Below are 16,620 nucleotides of genomic sequence, written 5' to 3'. Positions count from 1 at the left end.
GATAAGGCTACTGTGTCCGATCAGAGTCAGACCTGGGGACAGGAGTCAGACTTCTTAATGAATTGGGTGGGAGAGAGAAACATTTTCAGAGAAAATGCCAGGAAAAGTTTGGAAGCAGCACAGCCATGTCTGTGTGTGTGCGCATGTGTGCATGCAGGCATTCGAGTATATGATTGCATGTTCTCCTGAGTGTATGCAGGAAGTCATATTTCCTATGAGTTTCTGAAGGTGGGGCTCTCTCTGGTGGATCTGGGATCTGTGAGAGTCTGAATCACCTGCTTACTCTCAGATAAGTTAGCGTATGTCCCCTTAGAAGTGGCATCCTTCAGCATTGCACAATCTGAACATTCATACACATCAGCTTTAGATCTTTGTGTTAGATCTAGAGTTAGATCTAACCTTAGATCTAAATGCTACACAGATCCCCGCATCCACAAAACTTGCCACACTTGAAGGACCAGTGATTGAGGTCAAGTGAGAGGAAAGCTGGTCCTTTGAACCCTGCAAGTTTCATAACAGGCTATGATTCTCAAGTTTCTCAATTTCCATGATCTGTGTTTGGCAACTTGGTTTCCACAAATTGGCTGCTTCCTACTCATTGGAGGGAAATAAGGATCCACAGGGTCACACTCTTTATTATTACAAACACACTATTTAACAATCCGGAGTCAGAATCAAACTTTATCCATCCCTGTGCATGTCACTTTAAGAGGTTTCTAGAAACCTCACCTGGGGGAATCTTAGAATTGTGGCATAACTAAACGGTCGAATCTTGGAACGGCAGAGTCCACAATTCATAATCTTGGAATCTCGGATTCCCAGAACCTTAGACTCAGAACATTTGAATTACTGATGCTTGGAACTCTTGATGCTTAGAATTTTAGCATCAGAGTTTCCTTTGCCCACATCCTTGGGAACTTCATTCCCAGCCCCTCTGGTGGCAAACGTCAGATCTCCAAGCTGAAAGTTCCTTCTGAGAAAGAGTCAAGAGAGGAAAGGAGGGGCTGGAACTAGCTGGGTTCTGCCAATGAGGCATATCTCCAGGGGAAGATAGAGTGGCTAGTAAGTCTTTGCCCAGCAAGAAGGGAGACGAGAGGGAAGAGAGAACAAGTATTAATCTTCAGAGTCCTCAAACTTACACCTGAAAAGGGAAAAGCAGGAGTCCATCAAGGCATTACCAAAGGTGCCAAGAGAAGTCACATTCTAGCTACCAATGCCTCGATCTCACTTGTCCAGATAGGGCAGTCTCAGCTTTGTTGCTCTGGAAGAGCCAGTGACCCAACCCAGCAAAGAGACAGTGCTGGGGCGGAGGTGTTAACAGGAGCCCTGGATTCTGGTCCAGGCTTTGCTGCTAACTCTTTGGGCCTTCCTGAGCCTCTCATCTGTCTCCTTCCTCACAGGAATTATTTGAAGATTGAAACATAGCCTGGTGCTGAGCTTTAAAACTCAATGGCTGCAGGAATGGGCGGATGACAGTGGTGATGTTACTGGGTAGCTTGTTTTTCACTACTCTCTTCTAGCAAAACAAGAATCCTGCTCTTGCCGTAACGACAGGCACAAGTAGCATGTGTTGAGTGCCTGCTATGTGCCAGGCACTGTGCTGAGCCCCTTGTATGAGTTTCCTAGAACTGCCAGACCAAAGTATCACAAGCTGGGTGGCTTACACCAACAGAAATGTATTGTCTCAGAGTTCTGCAAGCTAGATCCAATATCAAGGTGTCAGCGGGGCCATGCTCCCTCTGAAACCTGTAGGGGAATCCTTCCTTGCCTCTTCTTAGCTTCTGGTGGTTTGCAGCTCTTGGTCTTTGGAGTTGCTTGGCTTGCAGCTGTGTAATTCCAAACTCTGCCTTTGTCATCACATGGTGTCGTCCCTGTGTTTGTCTCTCTTCACATGGCCATCTTTTTTTTTTTAATTTTATTGGAGTATAGTTGATTTACAATGTTGTGTGAGTTTCAGGTGTAGAGCAAAGGGAATCAGTTATGCATATACATATATCCACTCTTTTTTAGATTCTTTTCCCATATAGGCCAATACAGAGTATTGAGTAGAGTTCCCTGTGCCATACAGTAGGTCCTAATTAGTTATCTATTTTACATATAGTAGTGTGTATATGTCAATCCCAATCTCCCAATTTATCCCTCTCCCCTTTTCCCCCTGGTAACCGTAAGTTTCTTTTCTACATCTGTGGCTCTATTTCCGTTTTGTAAATAAGTTCATTTGTACCATTTTTTTTAGATTCCACATATAAGCGATATCATATGATATTTGTCTTTCTCTGTCTGACTTAGTTCACTTAGTATGATCATCTCTAGGTCCATCCACGTTGCTGCAAAGGACATTATTTTGTCCTTTTTTACTGGCCATCTTTTTATAAGTGTACCAGTCATACTCCAGGATGACTTCATCTTAACTAATTATATCTTCAATGATTCTTTTTCCAAATAAGATCACATTCTGAGGTACTGGGAGTTCCAACTTCAGAGTACCTTCTTGACAGTTCAATCCATAACACCACTTATGCATGCACTCATTCAACCAAATAAAGTGTCTGTGAGGTGACTCTATGATGATCCTTGTTACAAATGAGCACACGGACTCAGAGGAAGGTTAAAGAATCTGCCTAGGGCTTCCCTGGTGGTGCAGTGGTTAAGAATCCGCCTGCCAATGCAGGGGACATGGGTTCGAGCCCTGGTCCGGGAAGATCCCACATGCCACGGAGCAACTAAGCCCGTGCGCCACAACTACTGAGCCTGCGCCCTAGAGCCTATGCGCCACAACAAGAGAAGCCACTGCAACAAGAAGCCCGTGCACCGCAACGAAGAGTAGCCCCCGCTCGCCGCAGCTAGAGAAAGCCCGCACACAGCAACGAAGACCCAACACAGCCATAAATAAAATAAATAAATTTATTTTTTTTAAAAAAAAGAAGACATTCTTGTCTACAAAAAAAAGAATCTGCTCAAAGTAGCACAGTTAGGACATGACAAAGGCAGATTTGGATGAAAGACAGTTGGATTCCAGTGTGCCTCTCTTGAGGTTCCAGAGATAATTCAGATGGAGCCCCTGCCCCCAGAGGAACTCTGGAGTACAGGGGTGATTCTCAGAAGAAATGTTTTGGAGAAAGGAGGTAGAGGGATAGGAATTTAGATGTCACATCACCCCTGACTCAAACTCAGGATGTTCCACACGTGGCTGCTCCCGGGACGCGTGCAAACCTGTACACACACATGCACACAGATATCTGTATAGCTGGAGCAGTGCTTTTTTACTCATGAGAGGCACTCTGATATTTTGTCTTCCCTTCTCTTTTATTTTATTATTTTTTAAATGCTTGTTGCAGCCCGTCGAGCTGCTCGTGAATCATTAATGGGTTATGACCTGCAGTTTGAAGAACAAAAGCTTAAAGGAGAAATTCCAAACTCCCTGGGCTAGTCTCCAAGACCGTTTCTAGCCTGGGCTCTGCCCTCCTCTCCCAGTCTCGTTTCTCATCACATGTCACTAAACAGATCCTATTCCCCAAGCTCACCAAACTTCTATTACTGTGCATGGATTATTTATGTCTCCAGGCATTTGCACTGACTGTTCCCTTTGCCTAGAATGCTTTTTCTGCCCTCTCCACTGAAGTGAAGGACTGTTGCTGTGGTAATATTCACAGAATAACAATCAAACAGGAAGGAAAGAACCCCTTGTTCCTCTACCAAGATTCCATTCTCCCCCTAATGGTCCAGCAGGATCCAGCAGGAAATGGAGAAAAAATGGTTCACAGGGTTCCCAAAAAGTTACCACAAAACAAAGTATTAAAACGTGGCTTTCACATTAAAAGTGATTTTTTTTTTTTTTTAGTTCTCATTACAAGAAAAAAATTCTACGTATGTCAGATGTTAACTAGACTTACTGTGGTCATCATTTCACAAAATATACAAATCATTATGTTGTACACCTGAATCTAATATAATGTATGTCAATTACACCTCAGTTTTAAAACACTTTTTTTCCCATTTGCTATTGAAAAGATCAGTTCCAGTTATATGGAAAATCCATTTATTTGTAATACCTACATTCTCTGACAATGCCAGGAGGAAAAAAACAAAAAACAAAAAAAAAAACCCATGAGGCTTTGGGACTTCCCTGGTGGTCCAGTGGTTAAGAATCTGCCTTCCAATGCAGGGCACGCATGTTCGATCCCTGGTCGAGGAACTAAGATCCCACATGCCGAGGGGCAACTAAGCCGGCGCGCGGCAACTACTGAGCCCGTGCACTCTGGAGCCCGCACGCTGCAACGAAGAGCCCACTCCCTGCAACAAAAGATCCCAAGTGCTGCAACTAAGACCCAACACAGCCAAATAAATAAATTAAAAACGAGGCTTTGACATGTAATATCCAACACAGTGTATATTAGCTACATAGCATCCTTCTCCACAATCTGTTCCAGAAAACAGAAAATAAGGAAACACGTCTCAACTTACTCTATGAAGCCAGTATTTCCCTGATGCCAAAACAAGACAATGATAGTACAGAAAAGAAAGTTACAGACCAATATCCCTCATGAATATAGATACAAAAATTCTCAACAAAATATTAGCAAATTAAATCCATCAATATATAAAAAGAGTAATACACCATGTGAGGTTTATTCCCAGGGTAGAAGGCTGGATCAACATTCAAAAATAAATGTTGAGGGGACAGCCATGGTGGTGCAGTGGTTAAGACTCCGAGCTCCCAATGCAGGGGGCCAGGGTTCCATCCCTGGTCAGGGAACTAGATCCCACATGCATGCCACAACTAAGAGCTCGAATACCACAACTAAGGAGACTGTGTGCCACAACTAAGGAGTTGGCAAGCTGCAACTAAGGAGCCGGCCTGATGCAACAAAGACCCAGCACAACCTAATTAATTAATTAATTAATTAAATGTTGACAAAGGATCAAATGCAATTCAATGGAGAAAATACAGTCTTTTCAACAAATGATGCCAGAACAACTGAATATCCACATGGAAACAAGAAATGAATCTAGACACAGCCCCGATACCTTCCACAAAAATTAATTCAAAATGGATCAAGGATCTAAATGTAGAATGAAAAAGAAGAAAACTTTTAGAAGATAACATAGAAAACCTAAGTGACCTTGGGTTTGACTGTGACTTCTCAGATACAACACCAAATGTACTTTCCAATTGATAAGTTGGACTACATTAAAAATAAAAACTTCTGGGACTTCCCCGGTGGCGCAGTGGTTAAGAATCCGCCTGCCAATGCAGGGGACACGGGTTCGAGCCCTGGTCTGGGAAGATCCCACATGCCGCGGAGCAACTAAGCCCGTGAGCCACAACTACTGAGCCTGCGCGTCTGGAGCCTGTGCTCCGCAACGGGAGAGGCCGCGACAGTGAGAGGCCCGCGCACCGCGATGAGGAGTGGCCCCCGCTTGCCGCAACTAGAGAAAGCCCTCGCACAGAAACGAAGACCCAACACAGCCAAAAATAAATAAATTAATTAATTAATTTAAAAAAAAAAGAGATATCCACTACACACCTATTGAACTGCTAAAATCCCAAACACTGACAAGGCCAAGTGTTGACAAGGATGTGGAGCAGCAGGAACTCTCATTCATCACTGGTGGGAATGCAAAATGGTACAGCCACTTTGGAGGACAATTTGGCAGTTTCTTACAAAGCTCAACATTGTCTATCGTAGGACTCAGCAATCGTGCTCTTTGGTATTTACCCAAATGAGTTAGTGAATTTCCTATTCTTGAATTTCCTTGAAATCATCAAGTCCCAGCTCTTTTTTTGCTTAATATTTCTTTCCTCAATTTATCTCTGCCCTCTCTCATTTTACTATAAGAAGTGAGAAGAAACCAGATCACATCTTCACCACTTTGCTTGGAAATATCCTCAGCTAAATATCCAAGTTCATTGTTTACAAGTTCTGCTTTCCATACAACTGTAATAGCCAATTCAGCTAAGCTTTCTGCCACTATATAATAAGGATCCTCTTTCCTCCAATTTCAAACAACATATTCATCATTTCCTTCTGAGTCCTCACCAACAGTGTCTTTAAGATCCATATTTCTACCAACAATCTGTTTAAGGCAATCTAGGCATTTTCTATCATGTGCCTCAAAATTCTTCCAGCCTCTACTCATTACACAATTCCAAAGTCACCCACATTTTTAGGTATTTGTTACAGTGGCACCTCACTTCTAGTACCAAGATCTGTACTAGTGTCCTATGGCTACCACAACCCATTACCACACACTTGGTGTCTTAAAAGAACAGAAATTAATTTTCTCAAAGTTCTGGAGGCCTAAAGTCTAAAATCAATTTTGCTGGGATGAATCAAGTTTTCAGCAGGCTATTAAAGATAGGAGGAGGATCTGAGTACAAAGGGAAGCACAAGCAACTCTTTGGGATGTTGGAATGATTCTGCATCCTATCTGCAATGGTTATAAGAATCTATGTAAAACCTCACTGTAAAGAGGGAGTTTTACAGTATGTAAAAATAGGGTATTTTTTTTTAAAGAGGAATTAGAATTTTTTTTAAAGAGTGAACCAACAACAATGTCCTACTGTAAAGCCAGGAAATTATATTCAATATCTTGTAATAACCTATAATGAAAAATAATCTGAATATATATATATATATATATATATATATATATATATATATATATATATATATATATAACTGAATCACTTTGCTGTGCACCTGAAACTAACACAACATTGCAAACCAACTATACTTCAATTTTTCAAAATTAATTAATTAATTTTTTAAAAGAGTGAGCCAAGGGACTTCCCTGGTGGTGCAGTGGATAAGACTCCATGCTACCAATGCAGGGGGCCCGGGTTCAATCCCTGGTCAGGGAACTAGATCCCACATGCATGCCACAACTAAGAGTTCGCATGCCACAACTAAGGACCTGGCGAGCCGAAACTAAGGAGCCTGCCTGCCACAACTAAGACCCGGTGCAACCAAATAAGAAAAAAAAAAAAATAGAAAAGAAAAGAAAAAAAAAGAGTGAGCCAAGTCTTTAGGCAGATTTATGGAAGAAAAAAAAAAACCTAGCTGCAGGTAATCTGAAATGTCCTGTTAGTTTTAGGCTACTCTGAACAGTCATGTTACATTTAATTATCTTATCCATAAAGTCTTAAACATGAAGCCTCATGAAACTGTGAGACAACAGACACTGGAAACTGAAAGGGCTTTCTGCAAAACCCACTTCTTCAGAGCTTATGGAAGCCAAAGGCTAAGCTTTGATACAGTGCCATGTTAAGTGTCTAATGAAAAAGGCTTTGCCTTCCAAAGGATTAAAAAATGTACTGGAAAAAATGCACAAGAAAACATCAAGCAAATCCTAGTTGAGATCTGGACAATTTCCAAAACAGCTATTCTATGCTATTCAAAATGTCAAGGTCGGGAATTCCCTGGTGGTCCAGTGGTTAGGACACCCGCTTTCACTGCCAAGGACCTGGGTTCAATCCCTGGTCGGGTAACTAAGATCCCTCAACCCCCGCGGCGTGGCCAAAAAAGAGACAAAAGTGGCTTTACCCAGTCCAGCAGCTGAAGCTCGGCGCTCGGGTTACCCCTGCAGCGACGCCGCCTGGTCCCACCGATACCACTGCTGCTCCCGTCCCTTCACTTCAGTGTGTACCCGTGACAATGAGTATAACTATCTCGTCAGAGTTGTCCTTATTGGAGATTCTGGTGTTTGAAAGAGTAATCTCCTGTCTTGATTTACTCGAAATGGGTTTAATCTTGAAAGCAAGAACACCATTGGAATAGAGTTTGCAACAAGAAGCATCCGGGTTACTGGGAAAACAATAAAGGCACAGATATGGGACACAGCAGTGCAAGAGCTATACCGAGCTATAACATCAGCACACTATCGTGGCGCTGTAGGTGCCTTATTGGTCTATGATATTGCTAAATATCTCACATATGAAAATGCAGAGTGATGGCTGACAGAACCGAGAGATCACACTGATAATAACATTGTTACCATGTTTGTGGGCAATAAGAGTGATCTGCGTCATTTCAGGGCAGTTCCTACAGATGAAGCAAGAGCTTTTGCAGAAAAGAATGGTTCATCATTCACTGAGACATCTGCTCTAGACTCTACAAATGTAGAAGCTACTTTTCAGACAGTCTTGACAGAGATATACCACATAGTTTCCCAGAAGTAAATGCCAGACAGACGTGAAAATGACATGTTCCCAAGCAACAATGTGATTCCTTTTCTTGTTCCACCAACCACTGAAAACAAGCCAAAGGTGCAGTGCTGTCAGAACATGTAAGGTGTTTCTCTTCTCCCCGGGAGGGCTGTGTATAGTCCAATTCCCAGGTCTGAGAATATATTTGTAAATATATTTGTAAATATTTAAATATATTTGTAATTCTTGTGGTCAATGACAACAACAACAACAAAAAGACAAAAGTGGAGAATCTATTCCATATTAAAGAAAAAGAGGCTACAACTAAATATAATGCATAATCACAGATTGGATCCTGAACTGAAGGAAAGGGGCAATTGCTACAAAAGGCAGTATTGGGACAATTGATGAACATTTAATACAGGCTGCAAATTTGATAAATTATTGAATCAGTGCTAAAATTTCTGATATATAAATATAGATATGGAGAAATAGAGAGAACACTCAAGGGAACAACTATACCCTGCACAACATATGGACCCATCAGGTCATTGCTCATGAAAGAGCTATCTTTAGAAAGGAAGAGAGAGAGAGGGAGAAGGAGGAAAGAAGTCATTAGGTGGCATGCTGAGGTCCACCCTCCTAAGAGCAGACTGCTCACCAGGACCCTTAAATACCTCTTCTGCTGCCCATTCCTCTGTTGCAACAAAGATCTTGATCCTCGGGGTTATAGGGGAAAACATTTGTGGAACCACCGTGGCACAGTGAAGGGGTTCATGCAAATTTGCCTTAAGCCTTACAAAGTAACTATCAACATGGGAGATGACCCTAACCCTGAAAATACTGATTTGAAGGTCTCTGGAATAAGAAATGTATAAATATGAGCAGAGTAGAGATATCCACTCCCTCCCCGGAAGTATATCCAGTAAGAAAGAAAGGGGGGAGGGAGGGAGGAAGGGAGGAAGGAAGAGGAAGAGAGGGAGGAGAGAAGGTGGGGGGATAGAGAGAGAGAGAGAGAGTCCTGAATACAGGGAGAGAAAACAAAACAAAACAAAAACTGGAGAAAGAAGTCCCCAATTTGACCTGTAAATCCAAGATTTACAGAAAGAATTTATACATTCAGAAAATTAAAGGGACTGAAGAGCTTTTGTGCCTTTACACACAGATTCCAAATTAACTTTAACGTGCTGAAATGTGCCAATTGGCAAGCCTTTGTGATCATAATCAATACAAGGGCTCAAATTACAGTTACACCTGGAGATCCCACTAAATTTAAACAAAATACTCCCTATAATCTTAAGGGAGTTGCTGAATATAAAGTGAAAGACCAACAGGGATGCCCATATTAACCATTGGAACTATTGCCTTGCTTAAATTCCCCATGGTCATAGCACTCATTACTCTAAAATATGCCATAGTGGGCACGGATAATCGGATACAACAAAGATTATACACCAATAAATTGGATAACCTAAAAGAAATAGACAAATTCCTAGAAACATTCAACCTACCTAGACAGACTGAATCATGAAGAAACAGAGAATATGAACAAATCTATATCTAGTAAGGAGATTGAATTAGTAAAACGTCCCAACAAAGAAAGCCCAGGACAAGATTGCTTCATTGGTGAATTCTACCAAATATTTAAGGAAGAATTAATGCCAATCTTTCTCAAACTCTTCCCAAAAAATTGAAGAGGAATTTTTCAGTGTTTTGAACATCAGTCTTAGCAATATCTTTCTGGATATGTCTCCTCAGGCAAGGGAAACAAAAGCAAAAATAAATAAATGGGACTACATAAAACTCAAAAGCTTCTGCACAGTAAAGGAAACGATCAACAAGAACAACCAAACAGAGACAATCTACTGAATAGAAGATATTTGCAAATCATATATCTGAAAAGGAGTGACTATCCAAAATATATAGAGAATGCTTACAACTAACAATAAAAAAAAAAATTTTTTTTTAATGGGTAGAAGAGGGACTTCCCTGGTGGTCCAGTGGTAAAGAATCTGCCTTCCAATGCAGGGGACATGAGTTCAATCCCTGGTTGGGGAACTAAGATCCCACATGCTGCGAGGCAACTAAGCCCTCAAACCACAACTACTGAGCCTGCATGCCTCAACTAGAGAGAGAAAACCCGCATGCCACAACTAGAGAGAAACCCGTGTGCTGCAATGAAGAGCCCACACACCGCAACAAAAAGATCCTGCATGCCTCAACAAAGATCCCACGTGCCACAATGAAGACCTGATGAAGCCAAAAATAATAATAATAATAAATAAATTTTAAAAATGGGTAGAAGAGCTGAATAGACATTTTTCCAAAGAAGACATACAGATGTCCAAAAGGCACTTGAAAAGATGGAAGACAGTATTTGTTAATAATGTTCATACTACCTAAAGCGATCTACGGACTCTATGCAATCCCTATCAAAATTCCAATAGCATTTTTCACAAAAATAGAAAAAACAATCCAAAAATTAATATGGAACAACAAGGGATCACCAAATAGCCTAAACAATCTTTAGGGAAAAAAAGAAAAAAATAAAGCTGGAAGCATCACACTTCCTGCTTTCAAAATATATTACAAACCTACAATAATTAAAACAGTATGGTGCCAAACACAAAAATAAATGCAAAATGGCTTAAAGACTTAAATATAGGACATGACACTATAAATCTCCTAGAAGAGAACATAGGCAAAACATTCTCCGACATAAACAGTATCAATGTCTTTTTTTTTTTTTTTGGCTGCACCACTGAGCTTATAGGATCTTAGTTCCCCAACCAGGGACTGAACCTGGGACCTTGGCAGTGAAAGCATGGAGTCCTAACCCCTGGACCACCAGGGAATTCCCACCAATGTCTTCTTAGGCCACTCTCTCAAGGCAATAGAAATAAAAGCTAAAATAAACAAATGAGACCTAATCAAACTTACAAGTTTTGCACTGTAAAGGAAACCATAAACAAAATAAAAAGACAACCTACAGACTGGGAGAAAGTATTTGCAAATTATGTGACCGACAAAGGCTTAATTTCCAAAATATACAAGCAGCTCATACAACTCAACAACAACAAAAAACATACAACCTGAACAAAAAATGGGCAGGAGACCTAAACAGACATTTCTCCAAAGAAGACATACAGATGGCTAACAGGCACATGAAAAGGTGCCCAACATCGCTAATTATTAGAGAAATGCAAATCAAAACTACAGTGAGGTACCACCTCGCACCAGTCAGAATGGCCATCATTAAAAAGTCTACAAATAACAAGTGCTGGAGAGGGTATGGAGAAAAGGGAACCCTCCCTCACTGTTGGTAGGAATGTAAGTTGGTGCAGCCACTATGGAAAACAGTATGGAAGTTCCTCAAAAAACTAAAAATAGAGTTGCCATATAATCCAGCAATCCCTCTCCTGGGCATATATCCAGACAAAACTATAATTCAAAAAGATACCTGCACCCCTATGTTCATAGCAGCACTATTCACAATAGCCAAGACATGGAAACAACCTAAATGTTCATGAACAGACGAATGAATAAAGAAGATGTGGTACATTATTTCATTCATTTTTTATGGCTGATTACTATTCCTTTGTATATACAAAGGAATAGTAATCAGCCATAAAAAATGAATGAAATAATGCCATTTGCAGCAACATGGGTGGACCTAGAGATTATTATACTAAGTGAAGTAAGTCAGAAAGAGAAAGACAAATACCGTATGCTAACACATATATATGGAATCTAAAAAAAAAGGTCATGAAGAACCTATGGGCAGGACGGGAACAAAGATACAGACCTACTAGAGAATGGACTTGAGGACACGGGGAGGGGGGGAAGGGTAAGCTGGGACAAAGTGAGAGAGTGGCATGGACATATATACACTACCAAATGTAAAACCGATAGCTAGTGGGAAGCAGCCGCATAGCACAGGGAGATCAGCTCGGTGCTTTGCGACCACCTAGAGGGATGGGATAGGGAGGATGAGAGGGAGGGAGATGCAAAAGGGAAGAGATATGGGGATATATGTATATGTATAACTGATTCACTTAGTTATAAAGCAGAAACTAACACACCATTGTAATGCAATTATACTCCAATAAGGATGTTTAAAAAACAAGAATGTATATATATGTATAACTGAATCACTTTGCTGTACAGCAGAAATTAACACAACATCGTAAATCAACTATCCTTCAATATTTTTGTTTGTTTGGCCGTGTGGCGCAGCATGCAGGATCTTAGTTACTCCAACCAGGAATCGAACCCGTGCCCCCTGCAGTGGAAGAATGGAGTCTTAACCATTGGACCTCCAGGGAAGTCCCTATGCTTCAATTTTAAAAATTAAATCTAAAAAATAATAATAATAATAAGTAAAAACAGACTATACTCAGCAATTAATAAACCCCCCATGACCCACACTCATAGACTGAATAAAAAATAAATCACACAAGACACAGTAAGGATAAAGATAAATAAATAGGAGAGGGTATACCAGCCTAATGTCTCCTGAAAAAAAGACAATGTGGCTATACATACTTATATGAAACAAGATTGACACTATGGCAAAAAGAAATTATTAGGAATAACAGGAATATTGTGAAAAAAGGACCTATGCACCTGGAAAATATAAAAATCCTGACACATAACAATATAGCCCTAAATTACAAGAATTTAACTTATCCCCATGAGTAACTGATAAATCAAACAGATTTTTAAAATAGTAAAAGTATAGAATATTTGAAAAAGATGCTTAATTAGGTAGACCCATTTAACAGCTAGAGGACCCTAAACTCTTAGAGAATCCTCACTATTTTCAAACACACATGGAGATTTTACAAATACTAGCCACATACCAGGCCAAGATACAAACCTTAGTAAATGTTAATGGAATAATAGTATAGAAAATGCAATCTGTCCACAATGTAAAAAAAAAAAAAAAAATAGAAATCAATAACAAAAAGAGAAAAACAAACACCAAAATGCTCAGAAATTTTAATGCATACTTTTATACAATGGATGGACCAAGTAGAAATCATATTGGATATTGAAAATGTTTAGAGCTGAATGATGAAATCATTACATCTCAATACTTAAAGGATACAGACTTCAGAGAGAAGTGCTTATATGAAAATAAGAAAACTGAAAATTAATGAGTCAGCATCCAATACAGGAAAAAATTTTAAAATAATTACAGAGCAAGACTTTTTAAATGTCAAAGAAAGAGACCCGTGAGCGTCTCTGCCTCTGCTCTCAACCAGGAGATTTCTAAGCTCGCCTTTACTAGTCAACCAAGAGTTAAACACTGTGTACAGTGAGACCACTCAGCATCCTTATTTAGGGACCTAGGAAACAAAGTCTGGGGTCCTCAGCCTGGCATTCAAATAGCAGAAATGAGTGAAGCACAAAACAACAACAACAAACACACACACACACAAACAAAACAGTAGAGAGCTTCTAAGTTAGGGAACCAGAACGCTTCCACGTGCCAGGTCCCAAACTCCACGAAGACAGGGGCTCCTTTGTTCAGGACCTCCCTCTGTGTATCCCTTCATCTGCCTGTTGATTTGTATCCTTTAATATTCTTTATAATAAACTGGTAACTGGTAATCTAGTGAGAGAAAAAAAAAGTAGAATCTATGAGACCAAAAACTCCTTTAAGAAGAAAAAAAAATTGTTTAACTTCTTACAATATTTGTGACAAGCAGAATTCTGAAAACGATTCCGCATGACCCATACCTCCATATAATTCCCTTCCCTTAAGTGTGGGCTGGAGGTATGAATAGGATGGCATTATCACTCCCCTGTGTTACATTCCATGACAAAGGGGATTTTGCAGATGTAATTAGAGTCCCAAATCTCTTGATTTCTGAGTTAATCATAAATGAGATTATCCTGGGAGGACCTGACCCAGTCAGACGAGCTCTTAAAAAGGGACTGGCCCTTCCAACAAAGGATTAGTGATCAGACTAAACTCCTATAAACCAACAAGAAAAAAACAAAAGGTATCAAAAGGCAGTTCACAGAGGAGGAAAGGGAATGGCCGATACACACATGAAATGCTCAACCCAGTAATCATTTGGAGAAAAGTAAATTAAAACGAGATATTTCACACCCGTCAGATTAACAAAAGTTTATAATTGATAGGAACAAATATTGAAGGACAACACAGGAATCTTTATATACTGTGGGTGGGAGTATAAATTAGTTAAGCTAACTTTGCAGAGCAATTTGGCAATGCCTAGCCGAGTTCAAGTTGCACATATACTGCAACCCAGCAATTCCACTTCTGGCAATCGACCCTAGAAAAATTCTCACAGCTGTACACAGGGGACAGCCCAACTAGAGTGTCAACTCCGTGAGAACAGGGCATTTTTTTTTTTTTCTGTTTTCTTTGCTGTATTCCCAGTAACTATACAGTTGACCCTTGAACAATGCAGCGTTTGGAGGAGCTGCCTCCTGGCAATGGAAAATCCGCCTGTAACTTTACAGCCGGCCCTCCGAATCCTCAGTTCCACATCTGCAGATTCAACCAACCCTGATCATGTACATATAGTACATATTTCCTGAAAAAAAATCCAAGTCAAGTGGCCCCGCAACACAATTCAAACCCGTGTGGTTCAAGGGTCAACTGTAGTTAGTTGGTCCTCGATTAATACTTGTTGACTTGATTAATGAGTGACATGGTCGTATTGAGGAAGATTCCTCTGGTTCCACCTAGGAGCTGCGGACTAGAGGCAGAAGAGGAGGTAAGTAGTGATTTGGGTAGAAATTGACAGGGTCCGTGATGGTGGAGACCGGGTCAGAGAGAGCAGTCATCCCTCCCCTGTTGCACCACTCCCTAATTCCGCAGTAAACTCATCTCCCTCATCCTCTGAGTATGGACATCGTGAGGGTCCCCTCTGCCTCCGCTCTCAGCCGGGAGATTCCTAAGCTCGTCTTGACTAGTCAACCAAGAGTTAAACATTGTGTACAGTGAGACCCCCCCAGCATCCTTGTTTAGGGACATAGGAAACAAAGTCTGGGCTCCTCAGCCCGGCATTCAAAGCCCTTGAATACTCAAATCCTTCCCCCTACATTTATTTTATTTTATTTTACTATTTTATTTTTTAATTAATTTTTTTAAATTAATTAATTTATTTATTTATGGCTGTGTTGGGTCTTCGTCTCTGTGCGAGGGCTTTCTCTAGTTGTGGCAAGCGGGGGCCACTCTTCATCGCGGTGTGCGGGCCTCTCACTATAGTGGCCTCTCTTGTTGCGGAGCACAGGCTCCAAACGCGCAGGCTCAGTAATTGTGGCTCACGGGCCCAGTTGCTCCGCGGCATGTGGGATCTTCCCGGACCAGGGCTCGAACCCGTGTCCCTTGCATTGGCAGGCAGATTCTCAACCACTGCGCCACCAGGGAAGCCCTTTTAATTAATTTTTATTGGAGTATAGTTGCTTTACAATGTTGTGTTAGTTTCTACTGTACTGCAAAGTGAATCAGCTATACATATACATATATCCCCTCTTTTTTGGATTTCCTTCCCATTTAGATCACCACAGAGCACTGAATAGAGTTTCCTGTGCTGTACAGTAGGTTCTCATTAGTTATCTATTTTATACATAGTATCAATAGTGTATATATGTCAATCCCAATCTCCCAATTCATCCCACCCCCCCTTTCCCCCTTGGTATCCATACATTTGTTCTCTACATCTGTGTCTCTATCTCTGCTCTGCAAATAATATTATCTATACCATTTTTCTAGATTCCACACATATGCACTAACATACAATAGTCTTCTCTTTCTGACTTACTTCACGCTGCATGACAGTCTCTAGGTCCATTTCCCCCTACATTTAAATCCCCCTAGGGACCTGAGAGGTGACCAGCAAGTGATTTGGGCTGCTTCATCAGGCCCCCTTCCCCATCTGTCTTTCACTCTCACCTCTGGGGTCTTCCACCTCCCGGAGTGTGCCTTTGACTGTCCGCTTGTGTGATAACTCCCTTCCTGATGTTTTCCTGTGTTTTTCTGATTTGTGCCCCTTCCTCCCCTTCCTCCCCCTTCTTTGAAGCTCCTGTACTTGTAGCCTTTCCTCGCAGTCCTTCAGTAATATTCACCTGACTGTCATCTGTTCTGCTGAGATGGAACATCTGTGGTTGTTTGATTTCTTCCAAGTGTGCACTCCTCTCAATTTCTCCTTTGCGTATTCTTCTGCAATCCAGCCACCATTGCTATACGTAGTGGAACTGCTTAATGGGTAGTTCTCACCCACACTGATGTGCTCTCAGAAGGAGGGGGGAGTTCCTCTCCTGCTCCACTCAAATCCCCAGTTCCTTAAGTCTGTCTTCACTTCATCAGCTCCCCTATCTCTGCTTTCAACCCCAGGTCAACTCTCCAAGTCTATGACTGAATAAGGAAGCCACATTCCCACTGCCCTTGACCCTTTACATGCCAGAGAGAGGCTGAAGGGACAATGAGG

The 16,620-nt window shown here is 41.0% G+C and overlaps 1 pseudogene across 1 annotated transcript; it reads left to right on the top strand.

Moving 5' to 3' along the window:
• The first annotated feature begins 7,403 nt into the window (after positions 1–7,403).
• Positions 7,404–15,577, top strand: LOC309616520 (ras-related protein Rab-11A pseudogene; annotated as a pseudogene). The gene is made up of 2 exons: positions 7,404–7,411; positions 7,498–15,577. The product of its transcript is annotated as a ras-related protein Rab-11A pseudogene (transcript).
• The last annotated feature ends 1,043 nt before the right edge of the window (positions 15,578–16,620 follow it).

This window comes from Balaenoptera borealis (genome assembly GCF_965194805.1).
Source record: "Balaenoptera borealis genome assembly, chromosome: 19".
Taxonomy (NCBI): Eukaryota; Metazoa; Chordata; class Mammalia; order Artiodactyla; family Balaenopteridae; genus Balaenoptera; species Balaenoptera borealis.
The sequence above is the reverse complement of the archived record's forward strand: the minus strand, read 5'-3'. Positions and strand labels throughout refer to the sequence as shown.